The sequence below is a fragment of the Ambystoma mexicanum genome, unplaced genomic scaffold (assembly GCF_040938575.1).
Source record: "Ambystoma mexicanum isolate Mex_15411 unplaced genomic scaffold, UKY_AmexF1_1 Mex_scaf20, whole genome shotgun sequence".
In the NCBI taxonomy this organism is placed as follows: domain Eukaryota; kingdom Metazoa; phylum Chordata; class Amphibia; order Caudata; family Ambystomatidae; genus Ambystoma; species Ambystoma mexicanum.
Window position 1 is genome coordinate 697,052 of NW_027182434.1, and position 21,885 is coordinate 718,936.

Below are 21,885 nucleotides of genomic sequence, written 5' to 3' on the forward strand. Positions count from 1 at the left end.
GACGTGAGGGCATGAAATGAACAGCTGCTGATGTCTGCACAGCATCCAGCGACCACCTAGATGGCCTAGGGGGTCTCATTTTCCCCCGTCAAACGGCTTGCCCGATCTAAGGCTAATTTCTTTCTTTTTATCGGCACCAGGCTTAAAACTCAGTTTAAGGCGATAGTTCCGGGCTATGTTTGACTCCAGAGTTGAATCTGTCATCCCGCATTTCCTCAGCAAATCAAGCTACCCATCTCAAGTCTCATGAGCTGAGGACGGCAAAGTCCCTGTGGGCTTAGGACAGTCAAAGAAACCCCTGGGCTGCATGCTAAGCCCCTTTTCGGCTTCACTTTCCGAATCCTGCCCTAGCTTGCGATTAGTTTTTTTCTCACTTCTTGCCCCCATCTCCCACCTTGCCTCATGGTCTCCCCTCCTCTGCGCACCTGACAGTTTGCCTGCCCTTCCACTGCCTGTCTCCAGACTTTCCAAGGAGAAAAGGCAAAGCACTAAAGCGGGCCGGGCAACGGGTCAAGTTCCGCTTTCGGCGACTAGCAGGGAGGTAGCGTGGCCGAGCGGTCTAAGGCGCTGGATTAAGGCTCCAGTCTCTTCGGAGGCGTGGGTTCAAATCCCACCGCTGCCACTTTTCCTGGCCTTGCATTTTAAAGAAGAACGTAACGTTGACCTCTTCCTTCATTAGTGCCACCTCTGTCGCAATGAGCAAGCGGATGGTATGCCACACCCTGCAGGAAAAAGGTTTCGCTTCTGACGTCTTGCTTTTCTGGACATCCAGTCTCAAGTTTCCCATCTGGAACGGCGCTCCCTGCTGCTTTGTGAAGACTTGCTGCAAGAGCCTTCGAAACCCAGGAGCTCTTGCGTTGAGCTGTGACGCGTCCTGGGAAGACCTCCCGTTGCAGCGGAATGAGCCCCACTTCCAGGGCGTGCTGGTAGCAAATTTCCCACAGCCCACAGGGAGCAAACGATCCCAGGTGTGATGTATCACCAGGAGAGGCTGAGATGAGAGTAAGGGTTCACGCGTGTGCCCGGACCGAGGTTAATGATGGGATTAGAGCTAGGGTTAGATGCAGGGAAAGAGTGAGAGTTATAATTAGGGATAAAGCTAACAGGTGATCAGTACTCGTCATGTAACATGATACAAAGGGTCAGAAGAGGAACTGATTCAGGGTTACAATTTGGACTTCGCAGACAACAGGAGCACTAAATGGTGCTGAGGGGGACTCAATAAAGTGGACCGGCCGCCTAATGTAAGCAATTGTGCACAAATATTGTACGATGACTAGCGTTGCCGGTGCTTTTTTCTTAAAGAGTCAGTTCTTGGCACCCATTGCCTACTTGACTCAGCCTAATCTTCAAGAATATTTGTCAAGAACTAAAAAAAATCCAGAAAAGGTTTAACCTCCCCGTCGGGGCCGGTCTCCCGCGTGACAGGCGGGGATACTGACCACTATACTAACGAGGAGACGTGAGGGCATGAAATGAACAGCTGCTGATGTCTGCACAGCATCCAGCGACCACCTAGATGGCCTAGGGGGTCTCATTTTCCCCCGTCAAACGGCTTGCCCGATCTAAGGCTAATTTCTTTCTTTTTATCGGCACCAGGCTTAAAACTCAGTTTAAGGCGATAGTTCCGGGCTATGTTTGACTCCAGAGTTGAATCTGTCATCCCGCATTTCCTCAGCAAATCAAGCTACCCATCTCAAGTCTCATGAGCTGAGGACGGCAAAGTCCCTGTGGGCTTAGGACAGTCAAAGAAACCCCTGGGCTGCATGCTAAGCCCCTTTTCGGCTTCACTTTCCGAATCCTGCCCTAGCTTGCGATTAGTTTTTTTCTCACTTCTTGCCCCCAACTCCCACCTTGCCTCATGGTCTCCCCTCCTCTGCGCACCTGACAGTTTGCCTGCCCTTCCACTGCCTGTCTCCAGACTTTCCAAGGAGAAAAGGCAAAGCACTAAAGCGGGCCGGGCAACGGGTCAAGTTCCGCTTTCGGCGACTAGCAGGGAGGTAGCGTGGCCGAGCGGTCTAAGGTGCTGGATTAAGGCTCCAGTCTCTTCGGAGGCGTGGGTTCAAATCCCACCGCTGCCACTTTTCCTGGCCTTGCATTTTAAAGAAGAACGTAACGTTGACCTCTTCCTTCATTAGTGCCAGCTCTGTCGCAATGAGCAAGCGGATGGTATGCCACACCCTGCAGGAAAAAGGTTTCGCTTCTGACGTCTTGCTTTTCTGGACATCCAGTCTCAAGTTTCCCATCTGGAACGGCGCTCCCTGCTGCTTTGTGAAGGCTTGCTGCAAGAGCCTTCGAAACCCAGGAGCTCTTGCGTTGAGCTGTGACGCGTCCTGGGAAGACCTCCCGTTGCAGCGGAATGAGCCCCACTTCCAGGGCGTGCTGGTAGCAAATTTCCCACAGCCCACAGGGAGCAAACGATCCCAGGTGTGATGTATCACCAGGAGAGGCTGAGATGAGAGTAAGGGTTCACGCGTGTGCCCGGACCGAGGTTAATGATGGGATTAGAGCTAGGGTTAGATGCAGGGAAAGAGTGAGAGTTATAATTAGGGATAAAGCTAACAGGTGATCATTACTCGTCATGTAACATGATACAAAGGGTCAGAAGAGGAACTGATTCAGGGTTACAATTTGGACTTCGCAGACAACAGGAGCACTAAATGGTGCTGAGGGGGACTCAATAAAGTGGACCGGCCGCCTAATGTAAGCAATTGTGCACAAATATTGTACGATGACTAGCGTTGCCGGTGCTTTTTTCTTAAAGAGTCAGTTCTTGGCACCCATTCCCTACTTGACTCAGCCTAATCTTCAAGAATATTTGTCAAGAACTAAAAAAAATCCAGAAAAGGTTTAACCTCCCCGGTCTCCCGCGTGACAGGCGGGGATACTGACCACTATACTAACGAGGAGACGTGAGGGCATGAAATGAACAGCTGCTGATGTCTGCACAGCATCCAGCGACCACCTAGATGGCCTAGGGGGTCTCATTTTCCCCCGTCAAACGGCTTGCCCGATCTAAGGCTAATTTCTTTCTTTTTATCGGCACCAGGCTTAAAACTCAGTTTAAGGCGATAGTTCCGGGCTATGTTTGACTCCAGAGTTGAATCTGTCATCCCGCATTTCCTCAGCAAATCAAGCTACCCATCTCAAGTCTCATGAGCTGAGGACGGCAAAGTCCCTGTGGGCTTAGGACAGTCAAAGAAACCCCTGGGCTGCATGCTAAGCCCCTTTTCGGCTTCACTTTCCGAATCCTGCCCTAGCTTGCGATTAGTTTTTTTCTCACTTCTTGCCCCCAACTCCCACCTTGCCTCATGGTCTCCCCTCCTCTGCGCACCTGACAGTTTGCCTGCCCTTCCACTGCCTGTCTCCAGACTTTCCAAGGAGAAAAGGCAAAGCACTAAAGCGGGCCGGGCAACGGGTCAAGTTCCGCTTTCGGCGACTAGCAGGGAGGTAGCGTGGCCGAGCGGTCTAAGGTGCTGGATTAAGGCTCCAGTCTCTTCGGAGGCGTGGGTTCAAATCCCACCGCTGCCACTTTTCCTGGCCTTGCATTTTAAAGAAGAACGTAACGTTGACCTCTTCCTTCATTAGTGCCAGCTCTGTCGCAATGAGCAAGCGGATGGTATGCCACACCCTGCAGGAAAAAGGTTTCGCTTCTGACGTCTTGCTTTTCTGGACATCCAGTCTCAAGTTTCCCATCTGGAACGGCGCTCCCTGCTGCTTTGTGAAGGCTTGCTGCAAGAGCCTTCGAAACCCAGGAGCTCTTGCGTTGAGCTGTGACGCGTCCTGGGAAGACCTCCCGTTGCAGCGGAATGAGCCCCACTTCCAGGGCGTGCTGGTAGCAAATTTCCCACAGCCCACAGGGAGCAAACGATCCCAGGTGTGTTGTATCACCAGGAGAGGCTGAGATGAGAGTAAGGGTTCACGCGTGTGCCCGGACCGAGGTTAATGATGGGATTAGAGCTAGGGTTAGATGCAGGGAAAGAGTGAGAGTTATAATTAGGGATAAAGCTAACAGGTGATCATTACTCGTCATGTAACATGATACAAAGGGTCAGAAGAGGAACTGATTCAGGGTTACAATTTGGACTTCGCAGACAACAGGAGCACTAAATGGTGCTGAGGGGGACTCAATAAAGTGGACCGGCCGCCTAATGTAAGCAATTGTGCACAAATATTGTACGATGACTAGCGTTGCCGGTGCTTTTTTCTTAAAGAGTCAGTTCTTGGCACCCATTCCCTACTTGACTCAGCCTAATCTTCAAGAATATTTGTCAAGAACTAAAAAAAATCCAGAAAAGGTTTAACCTCCCCGTCGGGGAATTGAACCCCGGTCTCCCGCGTGACAGGCGGGGATACTGACCACTATACTAACGAGGAGACGTGAGGGCATGAAATGAACAGCTGCTGATGTCTGCACAGCATCCAGCGACCACCTAGATGGCCTAGGGGGTCTCATTTTCCCCCGTCAAACGGCTTGCCCGATCTAAGGCTAATTTCTTTCTTTTTATCGGCACCAGGCTTAAAACTCAGTTTAAGGCGATAGTTCCGGGCTATGTTTGACTCCAGAGTTGAATCTGTCATCCCGCATTTCCTCAGCAAATCAAGCTACCCATCTCAAGTCTCATGAGCTGAGGACGGCAAAGTCCCTGTGGGCTTAGGACAGTCAAAGAAACCCCTGGGCTGCATGCTAAGCCCCTTTTCGGCTTCACTTTCCGAATCCTGCCCTAGCTTGCGATTAGTTTTTTTCTCACTTCTTGCCCCCATCTCCCACCTTGCCTCATGGTCTCCCCTCCTCTGCGCACCTGACAGTTTGCCTGCCCTTCCACTGCCTGTCTCCAGACTTTCCAAGGAGAAAAGGCAAAGCACTAAAGCGGGCCGGGCAACGGGTCAAGTTCCGCTTTCGGCGACTAGCAGGGAGGTAGCGTGGCCGAGCGGTCTAAGGTGCTGGATTAAGGCTCCAGTCTCTTCGGAGGCGTGGGTTCAAATCCCACCGCTGCCACTTTTCCTGGCCTTGCATTTTAAAGAAGAACGTAACGTTGACCTCTTCCTTCATTAGTGCCACCTCTGTCGCAATGAGCAAGCGGATGGTATGCCACACCCTGCAGGAAAAAGGTTTCGCTTCTGACGTCTTGCTTTTCTGGACATCCAGTCTCAAGTTTCCCATCTGGAACGGCGCTCCCTGCTGCTTTGTGAAGGCTTGCTGCAAGAGCCTTCGAAACCCAGGAGCTCTTGCGTTGAGCTGTGACGCGTCCTGGGAAGACCTCCCGTTGCAGCGGAATGAGCCCCACTTCCAGGGCGTGCTGGTAGCAAATTTCCCACAGCCCACAGGGAGCAAACGATCCCAGGTGTGATGTATCACCAGGAGAGGCTGAGATGAGAGTAAGGGTTCACGCGTGTGCCCGGACCGAGGTTAATGATGGGATTAGAGCTAGGGTTAGATGCAGGGAAAGAGTGAGAGTTATAATTAGGGATAAAGCTAACAGGTGATCATTACTCGTCATGTAACATGATACAAAGGGTCAGAAGAGGAACTGATTCAGGGTTACAATTTGGACTTCGCAGACAACAGGAGCACTAAATGGTGCTGAGGGGGACTCAATAAAGTGGACCGGCCGCCTAATGTAAGCAATTGTGCACAAATATTGTACGATGACTAGCGTTGCCGGTGCTTTTTTCTTAAAGAGTCAGTTCTTGGCACCCATTCCCTACTTGACTCAGCCTAATCTTCAAGAATATTTGTCAAGAACTAAAAAAAATCCAGAAAAGGTTTAACCTCCCGGTCTCCCGCGTGACAGGCGGGGATACTGACCACTATACTAACGAGGAGACGTGAGGGCATGAAATGAACAGCTGCTGATGTCTGCACAGCATCCAGCGACCACCTAGATGGCCTAGGGGGTCTCATTTTCCCCCGTCAAACGGCTTGCCCGATCTAAGGCTAATTTCTTTCTTTTTATCGGCACCAGGCTTAAAACTCAGTTTAAGGCGATAGTTCCGGGCTATGTTTGACTCCAGAGTTGAATCTGTCATCCCGCATTTCCTCAGCAAATCAAGCTACCCATCTCAAGTCTCATGAGCTGAGGACGGCAAAGTCCCTGTGGGCTTAGGACAGTCAAAGAAACCCCTGGGCTGCATGCTAAGCCCCTTTTCGGCTTCACTTTCCGAATCCTGCCCTAGCTTGCGATTAGTTTTTTCCTCACTTCTTGCCCCCATCTCCCACCTTGCCTCATGGTCTCCCCTCCTCTGCGCACCTGACAGTTTGCCTGCCCTTCCACTGCCTGTCTCCAGACTTTCCAAGGAGAAAAGGCAAAGCACTAAAGCGGGCCGGGCAACGGGTCAAGTTCCGCTTTCGGCGACTAGCAGGGAGGTAGCGTGGCCGAGCGGTCTAAGGCGCTGGATTAAGGCTCCAGTCTCTTCGGAGGCGTGGGTTCAAATCCCACCGCTGCCACTTTTCCTGGCCTTGCATTTTAAAGAAGAACGTAACGTTGACCTCTTCCTTCATTAGTGCCACCTCTGTCGCAATGAGCAAGCGGATGGTATGCCACACCCTGCAGGAAAAAGGTTTCGCTTCTGACGTCTTGCTTTTCTGGACATCCAGTCTCAAGTTTCCCATCTGGAACGGCGCTCCCTGCTGCTTTGTGAAGACTTGCTGCAAGAGCCTTCGAAACCCAGGAGCTCTTGCGTTGAGCTGTGACGCGTCCTGGGAAGACCTCCCGTTGCAGCGGAATGAGCCCCACTTCCAGGGCGTGCTGGTAGCAAATTTCCCACAGCCCACAGGGAGCAAACGATCCCAGGTGTGATGTATCACCAGGAGAGGCTGAGATGAGAGTAAGGGTTCACGCGTGTGCCCGGACCGAGGTTAATGATGGGATTAGAGCTAGGGTTAGATGCAGGGAAAGAGTGAGAGTTATAATTAGGGATAAAGCTAACAGGTGATCATTACTCGTCATGTAACATGATACAAAGGGTCAGAAGAGGAACTGATTCAGGGTTACAATTTGGACTTCGCAGACAACAGGAGCACTAAATGGTGCTGAGGGGGACTCAATAAAGTGGACCGGCCGCCTAATGTAAGCAATTGTGCACAAATATTGTACGATGACTAGCGTTGCCGGTGCTTTTTTCTTAAAGAGTCAGTTCTTGGCACCCATTCCCTACTTGACTCAGCCTAATCTTCAAGAATATTTGTCAAGAACTAAAAAAAATCCAGAAAAGGTTTAACCTCCCCGTCGGGGAACCCCGGTCTCCCGCGTGACAGGCGGGGATACTGACCACTATACTAACGAGGAGACGTGAGGGCATGAAATGAACAGCTGCTGATGTCTGCACAGCATCCAGCGACCACCTAGATGGCCTAGGGGGTCTCATTTTCCCCCGTCAAACGGCTTGCCCGATCTAAGGCTAATTTCTTTCTTTTTATCGGCACCAGGCTTAAAACTCAGTTTAAGGCGATAGTTCCGGGCTATGTTTGACTCCAGAGTTGAATCTGTCATCCCGCATTTCCTCAGCAAATCAAGCTACCCATCTCAAGTCTCATGAGCTGAGGACGGCAAAGTCCCTGTGGGCTTAGGACAGTCAAAGAAACCCCTGGGCTGCATGCTAAGCCCCTTTTCGGCTTCACTTTCCGAATCCTGCCCTAGCTTGCGATTAGTTTTTTTCTCACTTCTTGCCCCCATCTCCCACCTTGCCTCATGGTCTCCCCTCCTCTGCGCACCTGACAGTTTGCCTGCCCTTCCACTGCCTGTCTCCAGACTTTCCAAGGAGAAAAGGCAAAGCACTAAAGCGGGCCGGGCAACGGGTCAAGTTCCGCTTTCGGCGACTAGCAGGGAGGTAGCGTGGCCGAGCGGTCTAAGGCGCTGGATTAAGGCTCCAGTCTCTTCGGAGGCGTGGGTTCAAATCCCACCGCTGCCACTTTTCCTGGCCTTGCATTTTAAAGAAGAACGTAACGTTGACCTCTTCCTTCATTAGTGCCACCTCTGTCGCAATGAGCAAGCGGATGGTATGCCACACCCTGCAGGAAAAAGGTTTCGCTTCTGACGTCTTGCTTTTCTGGACATCCAGTCTCAAGTTTCCCATCTGGAACGGCGCTCCCTGCTGCTTTGTGAAGACTTGCTGCAAGAGCCTTCGAAACCCAGGAGCTCTTGCGTTGAGCTGTGACGCGTCCTGGGAAGACCTCCCGTTGCAGCGGAATGAGCCCCACTTCCAGGGCGTGCTGGTAGCAAATTTCCCACAGCCCACAGGGAGCAAACGATCCCAGGTGTGATGTATCACCAGGAGAGGCTGAGATGAGAGTAAGGGTTCACGCGTGTGCCCGGACCGAGGTTAATGATGGGATTAGAGCTAGGGTTAGATGCAGGGAAAGAGTGAGAGTTATAATTAGGGATAAAGCTAACAGGTGATCATTACTCGTCATGTAACATGATACAAAGGGTCAGAAGAGGAACTGATTCAGGGTTACAATTTGGACTTCGCAGACAACAGGAGCACTAAATGGTGCTGAGGGGGACTCAATAAAGTGGACCGGCCGCCTAATGTAAGCAATTGTGCACAAATATTGTACGATGACTAGCGTTGCCGGTGCTTTTTTCTTAAAGAGTCAGTTCTTGGCACCCATTCCCTACTTGACTCAGCCTAATCTTCAAGAATATTTGTCAAGAACTAAAAAAAATCCAGAAAAGGTTTAACCTCCCCGTCGGGGCCGGTCTCCCGCGTGACAGGCGGGGATACTGACCACTATACTAACGAGGAGACGTGAGGGCATGAAATGAACAGCTGCTGATGTCTGCACAGCATCCAGCGACCACCTAGATGGCCTAGGGGGTCTCATTTTCCCCCGTCAAACGGCTTGCCCGATCTAAGGCTAATTTCTTTCTTTTTATCGGCACCAGGCTTAAAACTCAGTTTAAGGCGATAGTTCCGGGCTATGTTTGACTCCAGAGTTGAATCTGTCATCCCGCATTTCCTCAGCAAATCAAGCTACCCATCTCAAGTCTCATGAGCTGAGGACGGCAAAGTCCCTGTGGGCTTAGGACAGTCAAAGAAACCCCTGGGCTGCATGCTAAGCCCCTTTTCGGCTTCACTTTCCGAATCCTGCCCTAGCTTGCGATTAGTTTTTTTCTCACTTCTTGCCCCCAACTCCCACCTTGCCTCATGGTTTCCCCTCCTCTGCGCACCTGACAGTTTGCCTGCCCTTCCACTGCCTGTCTCCAGACTTTCCAAGGAGAAAAGGCAAAGCACTAAAGCGGGCCGGGCAACGGGTCAAGTTCCGCTTTCGGCGACTAGCAGGGAGGTAGCGTGGCCGAGCGGTCTAAGGTGCTGGATTAAGGCTCCAGTCTCTTCGGAGGCGTGGGTTCAAATCCCACCGCTGCCACTTTTCCTGGCCTTGCATTTTAAAGAAGAACGTAACGTTGACCTCTTCCTTCATTAGTGCCAGCTCTGTCGCAATGAGCAAGCGGATGGTATGCCACACCCTGCAGGAAAAAGGTTTCGCTTCTGACGTCTTGCTTTTCTGGACATCCAGTCTCAAGTTTCCCATCTGGAACGGCGCTCCCTGCTGCTTTGTGAAGGCTTGCTGCAAGAGCCTTCGAAACCCAGGAGCTCTTGCGTTGAGCTGTGACGCGTCCTGGGAAGACCTCCCGTTGCAGCGGAATGAGCCCCACTTCCAGGGCGTGCTGGTAGCAAATTTCCCACAGCCCACAGGGAGCAAACGATCCCAGGTGTGATGTATCACCAGGAGAGGCTGAGATGAGAGTAAGGGTTCACGCGTGTGCCCGGACCGAGGTTAATGATGGGATTAGAGCTAGGGTTAGATGCAGGGAAAGAGTGAGAGTTATAATTAGGGATAAAGCTAACAGGTGATCATTACTCGTCATGTAACATGATACAAAGGGTCAGAAGAGGAACTGATTCAGGGTTACAATTTGGACTTCGCAGACAACAGGAGCACTAAATGGTGCTGAGGGGGACTCAATAAAGTGGACCGGCCGCCTAATGTAAGCAATTGTGCACAAATATTGTACGATGACTAGCGTTGCCGGTGCTTTTTTCTTAAAGAGTCAGTTCTTGGCACCCATTCCCTACTTGACTCAGCCTAATCTTCAAGAATATTTGTCAAGAACTAAAAAAAATCCAGAAAAGGTTTAACCTCCCCGTCGGGGAATTGAACCGGGGATACTGACCACTATACTAACGAGGAGACGTGAGGGCATGAAATGAACAGCTGCTGATGTCTGCACAGCATCCAGCGACCACCTAGATGGCCTAGGGGGTCTCATTTTCCCCCGTCAAACGGCTTGCCCGATCTAAGGCTAATTTCTTTCTTTTTATCGGCACCAGGCTTAAAACTCAGTTTAAGGCGATAGTTCCGGGCTATGTTTGACTCCAGAGTTGAATCTGTCATCCCGCATTTCCTCAGCAAATCAAGCTACCCATCTCAAGTCTCATGAGCTGAGGACGGCAAAGTCCCTGTGGGCTTAGGACAGTCAAAGAAACCCCTGGGCTGCATGCTAAGCCCCTTTTCGGCTTCACTTTCCGAATCCTGCCCTAGCTTGCGATTAGTTTTTTTCTCACTTCTTGCCCCCATCTCCCACCTTGCCTCATGGTCTCCCCTCCTCTGCGCACCTGACAGTTTGCCTGCCCTTCCACTGCCTGTCTCCAGACTTTCCAAGGAGAAAAGGCAAAGCACTAAAGCGGGCCGGGCAACGGGTCAAGTTCCGCTTTCGGCGACTAGCAGGGAGGTAGCGTGGCCGAGCGGTCTAAGGCGCTGGATTAAGGCTCCAGTCTCTTCGGAGGCGTGGGTTCAAATCCCACCGCTGCCACTTTTCCTGGCCTTGCATTTTAAAGAAGAACGTAACGTTGACCTCTTCCTTCATTAGTGCCACCTCTGTCGCAATGAGCAAGCGGATGGTATGCCACACCCTGCAGGAAAAAGGTTTCGCTTCTGACGTCTTGCTTTTCTGGACATCCAGTCTCAAGTTTCCCATCTGGAACGGCGCTCCCTGCTGCTTTGTGAAGACTTGCTGCAAGAGCCTTCGAAACCCAGGAGCTCTTGCGTTGAGCTGTGACGCGTCCTGGGAAGACCTCCCGTTGCAGCGGAATGAGCCCCACTTCCAGGGCGTGCTGGTAGCAAATTTCCCACAGCCCACAGGGAGCAAACGATCCCAGGTGTGATGTATCACCAGGAGAGGCTGAGATGAGAGTAAGGGTTCACGCGTGTGCCCGGACCGAGGTTAATGATGGGATTAGAGCTAGGGTTAGATGCAGGGAAAGAGTGAGAGTTATAATTAGGGATAAAGCTAACAGGTGATCATTACTCGTCATGTAACATGATACAAAGGGTCAGAAGAGGAACTGATTCAGGGTTACAATTTGGACTTCGCAGACAACAGGAGCACTAAATGGTGCTGAGGGGGACTCAATAAAGTGGACCGGCCGCCTAATGTAAGCAATTGTGCACAAATATTGTACGATGACTAGCGTTGCCGGTGCTTTTTTCTTAAAGAGTCAGTTCTTGGCACCCATTCCCTACTTGACTCAGCCTAATCTTCAAGAATATTTGTCAAGAACTAAAAAAAATCCAGAAAAGGTTTAACCTCCCCGTCGGGGCCGGTCTCCCGCGTGACAGGCGGGGATACTGACCACTATACTAACGAGGAGACGTGAGGGCATGAAATGAACAGCTGCTGATGTCTGCACAGCATCCAGCGACCACCTAGATGGCCTAGGGGGTCTCATTTTCCCCCGTCAAACGGCTTGCCCGATCTAAGGCTAATTTCTTTCTTTTTATCGGCACCAGGCTTAAAACTCAGTTTAAGGCGATAGTTCCGGGCTATGTTTGACTCCAGAGTTGAATCTGTCATCCCGCATTTCCTCAGCAAATCAAGCTACCCATCTCAAGTCTCATGAGCTGAGGACGGCAAAGTCCCTGTGGGCTTAGGACAGTCAAAGAAACCCCTGGGCTGCATGCTAAGCCCCTTTTCGGCTTCACTTTCCGAATCCTGCCCTAGCTTGCGATTAGTTTTTTTCTCACTTCTTGCCCCCAACTCCCACCTTGCCTCATGGTCTCCCCTCCTCTGCGCACCTGACAGTTTGCCTGCCCTTCCACTGCCTGTCTCCAGACTTTCCAAGGAGAAAAGGCAAAGCACTAAAGCGGGCCGGGCAACGGGTCAAGTTCCGCTTTCGGCGACTAGCAGGGAGGTAGCGTGGCAGAGCGGTCTAAGGCGCTGGATTAAGGCTCCAGTCTCTTCGGAGGCGTGGGTTCAAATCCCACCGCTGCCACTTTTCCTGGCCTTGCATTTTAAAGAAGAACGTAACGTTGACCTCTTCCTTCATTAGTGCCACCTCTGTCGCAATGAGCAAGCGGATGGTATGCCACACCCTGCAGGAAAAAGGTTTCGCTTCTGACGTCTTGCTTTTCTGGACATCCAGTCTCAAGTTTCCCATCTGGAACGGCGCTCCCTGCTGCTTTGTGAAGACTTGCTGCAAGAGCCTTCGAAACCCAGGAGCTCTTGCGTTGAGCTGTGACGCGTCCTGGGAAGACCTCCCGTTGCAGCGGAATGAGCCCCACTTCCAGGGCGTGCTGGTAGCAAATTTCCCACAGCCCACAGGGAGCAAACGATCCCAGGTGTGATGTATCACCAGGAGAGGCTGAGATGAGAGTAAGGGTTCACGCGTGTGCCCGGACCGAGGTTAATGATGGGATTAGAGCTAGGGTTAGATGCAGGGAAAGAGTGAGAGTTATAATTAGGGATAAAGCTAACAGGTGATCATTACTCGTCATGTAACATGATACAAAGGGTCAGAAGAGGAACTGATTCAGGGTTACAATTTGGACTTCGCAGACAACAGGAGCACTAAATGGTGCTGAGGGGGACTCAATAAAGTGGACCGGCCGCCTAATGTAAGCAATTGTGCACAAATATTGTACGATGACTAGCGTTGCCGGTGCTTTTTTCTTAAAGAGTCAGTTCTTGGCACCCATTCCCTACTTGACTCAGCCTAATCTTCAAGAATATTTGTCAAGAACTAAAAAAAATCCAGAAAAGGTTTAACCTCCCCGTCGGGGCCGGTCTCCCGCGTGACAGGCGGGGATACTGACCACTATACTAACGAGGAGACGTGAGGGCATGAAATGAACAGCTGCTGATGTCTGCACAGCATCCAGCGACCACCTAGATGGCCTAGGGGGTCTCATTTTCCCCCGTCAAACGGCTTGCCCGATCTAAGGCTAATTTCTTTCTTTTTATCGGCACCAGGCTTAAAACTCAGTTTAAGGCGATAGTTCCGGGCTATGTTTGACTCCAGAGTTGAATCTGTCATCCCGCATTTCCTCAGCAAATCAAGCTACCCATCTCAAGTCTCATGAGCTGAGGACGGCAAAGTCCCTGTGGGCTTAGGACAGTCAAAGAAACCCCTGGGCTGCATGCTAAGCCCCTTTTCGGCTTCACTTTCCGAATCCTGCCCTAGCTTGCGATTAGTTTTTTTCTCACTTCTTGCCCCCAACTCCCACCTTGCCTCATGGTCTCCCCTCCTCTGCGCACCTGACAGTTTGCCTGCCCTTCCACTGCCTGTCTCCAGACTTTCCAAGGAGAAAAGGCAAAGCACTAAAGCGGGCCGGGCAACGGGTCAAGTTCCGCTTTCGGCGACTAGCAGGGAGGTAGCGTGGCCGAGCGGTCTAAGGTGCTGGATTAAGGCTCCAGTCTCTTCGGAGGCGTGGGTTCAAATCCCACCGCTGCCACTTTTCCTGGCCTTGCATTTTAAAGAAGAACGTAACGTTGACCTCTTCCTTCATTAGTGCCAGCTCTGTCGCAATGAGCAAGCGGATGGTATGCCACACCCTGCAGGAAAAAGGTTTCGCTTCTGACGTCTTGCTTTTCTGGACATCCAGTCTCAAGTTTCCCATCTGGAACGGCGCTCCCTGCTGCTTTGTGAAGGCTTGCTGCAAGAGCCTTCGAAACCCAGGAGCTCTTGCGTTGAGCTGTGACGCGTCCTGGGAAGACCTCCCGTTGCAGCGGAATGAGCCCCACTTCCAGGGCGTGCTGGTAGCAAATTTCCCACAGCCCACAGGGAGCAAACGATCCCAGGTGTGATGTATCACCAGGAGAGGCTGAGATGAGAGTAAGGGTTCACGCGTGTGCCCGGACCGAGGTTAATGATGGGATTAGAGCTAGGGTTAGATGCAGGGAAAGAGTGAGAGTTATAATTAGGGATAAAGCTAACAGGTGATCATTACTCGTCATGTAACATGATACAAAGGGTCAGAAGAGGAACTGATTCAGGGTTACAATTTGGACTTCGCAGACAACAGGAGCACTAAATGGTGCTGAGGGGGACTCAATAAAGTGGACCGGCCGCCTAATGTAAGCAATTGTGCACAAATATTGTACGATGACTAGCGTTGCCGGTGCTTTTTTCTTAAAGAGTCAGTTCTTGGCACCCATTCCCTACTTGACTCAGCCTAATCTTCAAGAATATTTGTCAAGAACTAAAAAAAATCCAGAAAAGGTTTAACCTCCCCGTCGGGGAATTGAACCCCGGGTCTCCCGCGTGACAGGCGGGGATACTGACCACTATACTAACGAGGAGACGTGAGGGCATGAAATGAACAGCTGCTGATGTCTGCACAGCATCCAGCGACCACCTAGATGGCCTAGGGGGTCTCATTTTCCCCCGTCAAACGGCTTGCCCGATCTAAGGCTAATTTCTTTCTTTTTATCGGCACCAGGCTTAAAACTCAGTTTAAGGCGATAGTTCCGGGCTATGTTTGACTCCAGAGTTGAATCTGTCATCCCGCATTTCCTCAGCAAATCAAGCTACCCATCTCAAGTCTCATGAGCTGAGGACGGCAAAGTCCCTGTGGGCTTAGGACAGTCAAAGAAACCCCTGGGCTGCATGCTAAGCCCCTTTTCGGCTTCACTTTCCGAATCCTGCCCTAGCTTGCGATTAGTTTTTTTCTCACTTCTTGCCCCCATCTCCCACCTTGCCTCATGGTCTCCCCTCCTCTGCGCACCTGACAGTTTGCCTGCCCTTCCACTGCCTGTCTCCAGACTTTCCAAGGAGAAAAGGCAAAGCACTAAAGCGGGCCGGGCAACGGGTCAAGTTCCGCTTTCGGCGACTAGCAGGGAGGTAGCGTGGCCGAGCGGTCTAAGGCGCTGGATTAAGGCTCCAGTCTCTTCGGAGGCGTGGGTTCAAATCCCACCGCTGCCACTTTTCCTGGCCTTGCATTTTAAAGAAGAACGTAACGTTGACCTCTTCCTTCATTAGTGCCACCTCTGTCGCAATGAGCAAGCGGATGGTATGCCACACCCTGCAGGAAAAAGGTTTCGCTTCTGACGTCTTGCTTTTCTGGACATCCAGTCTCAAGTTTCCCATCTGGAACGGCGCTCCCTGCTGCTTTGTGAAGGCTTGCTGCAAGAGCCTTCGAAACCCAGGAGCTCTTGCGTTGAGCTGTGACGCGTCCTGGGAAGACCTCCCGTTGCAGCGGAATGAGCCCCACTTCCAGGGCGTGCTGGTAGCAAATTTCCCACAGCCCACAGGGAGCAAACGATCCCAGGTGTGATGTATCACCAGGAGAGGCTGAGATGAGAGTAAGGGTTCACGCGTGTGCCCGGACCGAGGTTAATGATGGGATTAGAGCTAGGGTTAGATGCAGGGAAAGAGTGAGAGTTATAATTAGGGATAAAGCTAACAGGTGATCATTACTCGTCATGTAACATGATACAAAGGGTCAGAAGAGGAACTGATTCAGGGTTACAATTTGGACTTCGCAGACAACAGGAGCACTAAATGGTGCTGAGGGGGACTCAATAAAGTGGACCGGCCGCCTAATGTAAGCAATTGTGCACAAATATTGTACGATGACTAGCGTTGCCGGTGCTTTTTTCTTAAAGAGTCAGTTCTTGGCACCCATTCCCTACTTGACTCAGCCTAATCTTCAAGAATATTTGTCAAGAACTAAAAAAAATCCAGAAAAGGTTTAACCTCCCCGGTCTCCCGCGTGACAGGCGGGGATACTGACCACTATACTAACGAGGAGACGTGAGGGCATGAAATGAACAGCTGCTGATGTCTGCACAGCATCCAGCGACCACCTAGATGGCCTAGGGGGTCTCATTTTCCCCCGTCAAACGGCTTGCCCGATCTAAGGCTAATTTCTTTCTTTTTATCGGCACCAGGCTTAAAACTCAGTTTAAGGCGATAGTTCCGGGCTATGTTTGACTCCAGAGTTGAATCTGTCATCCCGCATTTCCTCAGCAAATCAAGCTACCCATCTCAAGTCTCATGAGCTGAGGACGGCAAAGTCCCTGTGGGCTTAGGACAGTCAAAGAAACCCCTGGGCTGCATGCTAAGCCCCTTTTCGGCTTCACTTTCCGAATCCTGCCCTAGCTTGCGATTAGTTTTTTTCTCACTTCTTGCCCCCAACTCCCACCTTGCCTCATGGTCTCCCCTCCTCTGCGCACCTGACAGTTTGCCTGCCCTTCCACTGCCTGTCTCCAGACTTTCCAAGGAGAAAAGGCAAAGCACTAAAGCGGGCCGGGCAACGGGTCAAGTTCCGCTTTCGGCGACTAGCAGGGAGGTAGCGTGGCCGAGCGGTCTAAGGTGCTGGATTAAGGCTCCAGTCTCTTCGGAGGCGTGGGTTAAAATCCCACCGCTGCCACTTTTCCTGGCCTTGCATTTTAAAGAAGAACGTAACGTTGACCTCTTCCTTCATTAGTGCCAGCTCTGTCGCAATGAGCAAGCGGATGGTATGCCACACCCTGCAGGAAAAAGGTTTCGCTTCTGACGTCTTGCTTTTCTGGACATCCAGTCTCAAGTTTCCCATCTGGAACGGCGCTCCCTGCTGCTTTGTGAAGGCTTGCTGCAAGAGCCTTCGAAACCCAGGAGCTCTTGCGTTGAGCTGTGACGCGTCCTGGGAAGACCTCCCGTTGCAGCGGAATGAGCCCCACTTCCAGGGCGTGCTGGTAGCAAATTTCCCACAGCCCACAGGGAGCAAACGATCCCAGGTGTGATGTATCACCAGGAGAGGCTGAGATGAGAGTAAGGGTTCACGCGTGTGCCCGGACCGAGGTTAATGATGGGATTAGAGCTAGGGTTAGATGCAGGGAAAGAGTGAGAGTTATAATTAGGGATAAAGCTAACAGGTGATCATTACTCGTCATGTAACATGATACAAAGGGTCAGAAGAGGAACTGATTCAGGGTTACAATTTGGACTTCGCAGACAACAGGAGCACTAAATGGTGCTGAGGGGGACTCAATAAAGTGGACCGGCCGCCTAATGTAAGCAATTGTGCACAAATATTGTACGATGACTAGCGTTGCCGGTGCTTTTTTCTTAAAGAGTCAGTTCTTGGCACCCATTCCCTACTTGACTCAGCCTAATCTTCAAGAATATTTGTCAAGAACTAAAAAAAATCCAGAAAAGGTTTAACCTCCCCGTCGGGGAATTGAACCCCGGTCTCCCGCGTGACAGGCGGGGATACTGACCACTATACTAACGAGGAGACGTGAGGGCATGAAATGAACAGCTGCTGATGTCTGCACAGCATCCAGCGACCACCTAGATGGCCTAGGGGGTCTCATTTTCCCCCGTCAAACGGCTTGCCCGATCTAAGGCTAATTTCTTTCTTTTTATCGGCACCAGGCTTAAAACTCAGTTTAAGGCGATAGTTCCGGGCTATGTTTGACTCCAGAGTTGAATCTGTCATCCCGCATTTCCTCAGCAAATCAAGCTACCCATCTCAAGTCTCATGAGCTGAGGACGGCAAAGTCCCTGTGGGCTTAGGACAGTCAAAGAAACCCCTGGGCTGCATGCTAAGCCCCTTTTCGGCTTCACTTTCCGAATCCTGCCCTAGCTTGCGATTAGTTTTTTTCTCACTTCTTGCCCCCATCTCCCACCTTGCCTCATGGTCTCCCCTCCTCTGCGCACCTGACAGTTTGCCTGCCCTTCCACTGCCTGTCTCCAGACTTTCCAAGGAGAAAAGGCAAAGCACTAAAGCGGGCCGGGCAACGGGTCAAGTTCCGCTTTCGGCGACTAGCAGGGAGGTAGCGTGGCCGAGCGGTCTAAGGTGCTGGATTAAGGCTCCAGTCTCTTCGGAGGCGTGGGTTCAAATCCCACCGCTGCCACTTTTCCTGGCCTTGCATTTTAAAGAAGAACGTAACGTTGACCTCTTCCTTCATTAGTGCCACCTCTGTCGCAATGAGCAAGCGGATGGTATGCCACACCCTGCAGGAAAAAGGTTTCGCTTCTGACGTCTTGCTTTTCTGGACATCCAGTCTCAAGTTTCCCATCTGGAACGGCGCTCCCTGCTGCTTTGTGAAGGCTTGCTGCAAGAGCCTTCGAAACCCAGGAGCTCTTGCGTTGAGCTGTGACGCGTCCTGGGAAGACCTCCCGTTGCAGCGGAATGAGCCCCACTTCCAGGGCGTGCTGGTAGCAAATTTCCCACAGCCCACAGGGAGCAAACGATCCCAGGTGTGATGTATCACCAGGAGAGGCTGAGATGAGAGTAAGGGTTCACGCGTGTGCCCGGACCGAGGTTAATGATGGGATTAGAGCTAGGGTTAGATGCAGGGAAAGAGTGAGAGTTATAATTAGGGATAAAGCTAACAGGTGATCATTACTCGTCATGTAACATGATACAAAGGGTCAGAAGAGGAACTGATTCAGGGTTACAATTTGGACTTCGCAGACAACAGGAGCACTAAATGGTGCTGAGGGGGACTCAATAAAGTGGACCGGCCGCCTAATGTAAGCAATTGTGCACAAATATTGTACGATGACTAGCGTTGCCGGTGCTTTTTTCTTAAAGAGTCAGTTCTTGGCACCCATTCCCTACTTGACTCAGCCTAATCTTCAAGAATATTTGTCAAGAACTAAAAAAAATCCAGAAAAGGTTTAACCTCCCCGGTCTCCCGCGTGACAGGCGGGGATACTGACCACTATACTAACGAGGAGACGTGAGGGCATGAAATGAACAGCTGCTGATGTCTGCACAGCATCCAGCGACCACCTAGATGGCCTAGGGGGTCTCATTTTCCCCCGTCAAACGGCTTGCCCGATCTAAGGCTAATTTCTTTCTTTTTATCGGCACCAGGCTTAAAACTCAGTTTAAGGCGATAGTTCCGGGCTATGTTTGACTCCAGAGTTGAATCTGTCATCCCGCATTTCCTCAGCAAATCAAGCTACCCATCTCAAGTCTCATGAGCTGAGGACGGCAAAGTCCCTGTGGGCTTAGGACAGTCAAAGAAACCCCTGGGCTGCATGCTAAGCCCCTTTTCGGCTTCACTTTCCGAATCCTGCCCTAGCTTGCGATTAGTTTTTTTCTCACTTCTTGCCCCCAACTCCCACCTTGCCTCATGGTCTCCCCTCCTCTGCGCACCTGACAGTTTGCCTGCCCTTCCACTGCCTGTCTCCAGACTTTCCAAGGAGAAAAGGCAAAGCACTAAAGCGGGCCGGGCAACGGGTCAAGTTCCGCTTTCGGCGACTAGCAGGGAGGTAGCGTGGCCGAGCGGTCTAAGGCGCTGGATTAAGGCTCCAGTCTCTTCGGAGGCGTGGGTTCAAATCCCACCGCTGCCACTTTTCCTGGCCTTGCATTTTAAAGAAGAACGTAACGTTGACCTCTTCCTTCATTAGTGCCACCTCTGTCGCAATGAGCAAGCGGATGGTATGCCACACCCTGCAGGAAAAAGGTTTCGCTTCTGACGTCTTGCTTTTCTGGACATCCAGTCTCAAGTTTCCCATCTGGAACGGCGCTCCCTGCTGCTTTGTGAAGGCTTGCTGCAAGAGCCTTCGAAACCCAGGAGCTCTTGCGTTGAGCTGTGACGCGTCCTGGGAAGACCTCCCGTTGCAGCGGAATGAGCCCCACTTCCAGGGCGTGCTGGTAGCAAATTTCCCACAGCCCACAGGGAGCAAACGATCCCAGGTGTGATGTATCACCAGGAGAGGCTGAGATGAGATTAAGGGTTCACGCGTGTGCCCGGACCGAGGTTAATGATGGGATTAGAGCTAGGGTTAGATGCAGGGAAAGAGTGAGAGTTATAATTAGGGATAAAGCTAACAGGTGATCATTACTCGTCATGTAACATGATACAAAGGGTCAGAAGAGGAACTGATTCAGGGTTACAATTTGGACTTCGCAGACAACAGGAGCACTAAATGGTGCTGAGGGGGACTCAATAAAGTGGACCGGCCGCCTAATGTAAGCAATTGTGCACAAATATTGTACGATGACTAGCGTTGCCGGTGCTTTTTTCTTAAAGAGTCAGTTCTTGGCACCCATTCCCTACTTGACTCAGCCTAATCTTCAAGAATATTTGTCAAGAACTAAAAAAAATCCAGAAAAGGTTTAACCTCCCCGTCGGGGAATTGAACCCCGGTCTCCCGCGTGACAGGCGGGGATACTGACCACTATACTAACGAGGAGACGTGAGGGCATGAAATGAACAGCTGCTGATGTCTGCACAGCATCCAGCGACCACCTAGATGGCCTAGGGGGTCTCATTTTCCCCCGTCAAACGGCTTGCCCGATCTAAGGCTAATTTCTTTCTTTTTATCGGCACCAGGCTTAAAACTCAGTTTAAGGCGATAGTTCCGGGCTATGTTTGACTCCAGAGTTGAATCTGTCATCCCGCATTTCCTCAGCAAATCAAGCTACCCATCTCAAGTCTCATGAGCTGAGGACGGCAAAGTCCCTGTGGGCTTAGGACAGTCAAAGAAACCCCTGGGCTGCATGCTAAGCCCCTTTTCGGCTTCACTTTCCGAATCCTGCCCTAGCTTGCGATTAGTTTTTTTCTCACTTCTTGCCCCCATCTCCCACCTTGCCTCATGGTCTCCCCTCCTCTGCGCACCTGACAGTTTGCCTGCCCTTCCACTGCCTGTCTCCAGACTTTCCAAGGAGAAAAGGCAAAGCACTAAAGCGGGCCGGGCAACGGGTCAAGTTCCGCTTTCGGCGACTAGCAGGGAGGTAGCGTGGCCGAGCGGTCTAAGGCGCTGGATTAAGGCTCCAGTCTCTTCGGAGGCGTGGGTTCAAATCCCACCGCTGCCACTTTTCCTGGCCTTGCATTTTAAAGAAGAACGTAACGTTGACCTCTTCCTTCATTAGTGCCACCTTTGTCGCAATGAGCAAGCGGATGGTATGCCACACCCTGCAGGATAAGGTTTCGCTTCTGACGTCTTGCTTTTCTGGACATCCAGTCTCAAGTTTCCCATCTGGAACGGCGCTCCCTGCTGCTTTGTGAAGGCTTGCTGCAAGAGCCTTCGAAACCCAGGAGCTCTTGCGTTGAGCTGTGACGCGTCCTGGGAAGACCTCCCGTTGCAGCGGAATGAGCCCCACTTCCAGGGCGTGCTGGTAGCAAATTTCCCACAGCCCACAGGGAGCAAACGATCCCAGGTGTGATGTATCACCAGGAGAGGCTGAGATGAGAGTAAGGGTTCACGCGTGTGCCCGGACCGAGGTTAATGATGGGATTAGAGCTAGGGTTAGATGCAGGGAAAGAGTGAGAGTTATAATTAGGGATAAAGCTAACAGGTGATCATTACTCGTCATGTAACATGATACAAAGGGTCAGAAGAGGAACTGATTCAGGGTTACAATTTGGACTTCGCAGACAACAGGAGCACTAAATGGTGCTGAGGGGGACTCAATAAAGTGGACCGGCCGCCTAATGTAAGCAATTGTGCACAAATATTGTACGATGACTAGCGTTGCCGGTGCTTTTTTCTTAAAGAGTCAGTTCTTGGCACCCATTCCCTACTTGACTCAGCCTAATCTTCAAGAATATTTGTCAAGAACTAAAAAAAATCCAGAAAAGGTTTAACCTCCCCGTCGGGGAATTGAACCCCGGTCTCCCGCGTGACAGGCGGGGATACTGACCACTATACTAACGAGGA

The 21,885-nt window shown here is 51.3% G+C and overlaps 4 non-coding genes across 4 annotated transcripts; all 4 read right to left on the reverse strand.

The window, feature by feature from the left end:
* Window positions 1-4,305: 4,305 nt before the first annotated feature.
* TRNAD-GUC (transfer RNA aspartic acid (anticodon GUC)) lies at window positions 4,306-4,377 on the reverse strand. The gene has a single exon. It is a non-coding gene; the product is annotated as a tRNA-Asp (tRNA).
* A 13,051-nt stretch (window positions 4,378-17,428) lies between these two features.
* TRNAD-GUC (transfer RNA aspartic acid (anticodon GUC)) lies at window positions 17,429-17,500 on the reverse strand. The gene has a single exon. It is a non-coding gene; the product is annotated as a tRNA-Asp (tRNA).
* A 2,846-nt stretch (window positions 17,501-20,346) lies between these two features.
* Window positions 20,347-20,418, reverse strand: TRNAD-GUC (transfer RNA aspartic acid (anticodon GUC)). Its single transcript has one exon. It is a non-coding gene; the product is annotated as a tRNA-Asp (tRNA).
* A 1,395-nt stretch (window positions 20,419-21,813) lies between these two features.
* Window positions 21,814-21,885, reverse strand: TRNAD-GUC (transfer RNA aspartic acid (anticodon GUC)). Its single transcript has one exon. It is a non-coding gene; the product is annotated as a tRNA-Asp (tRNA).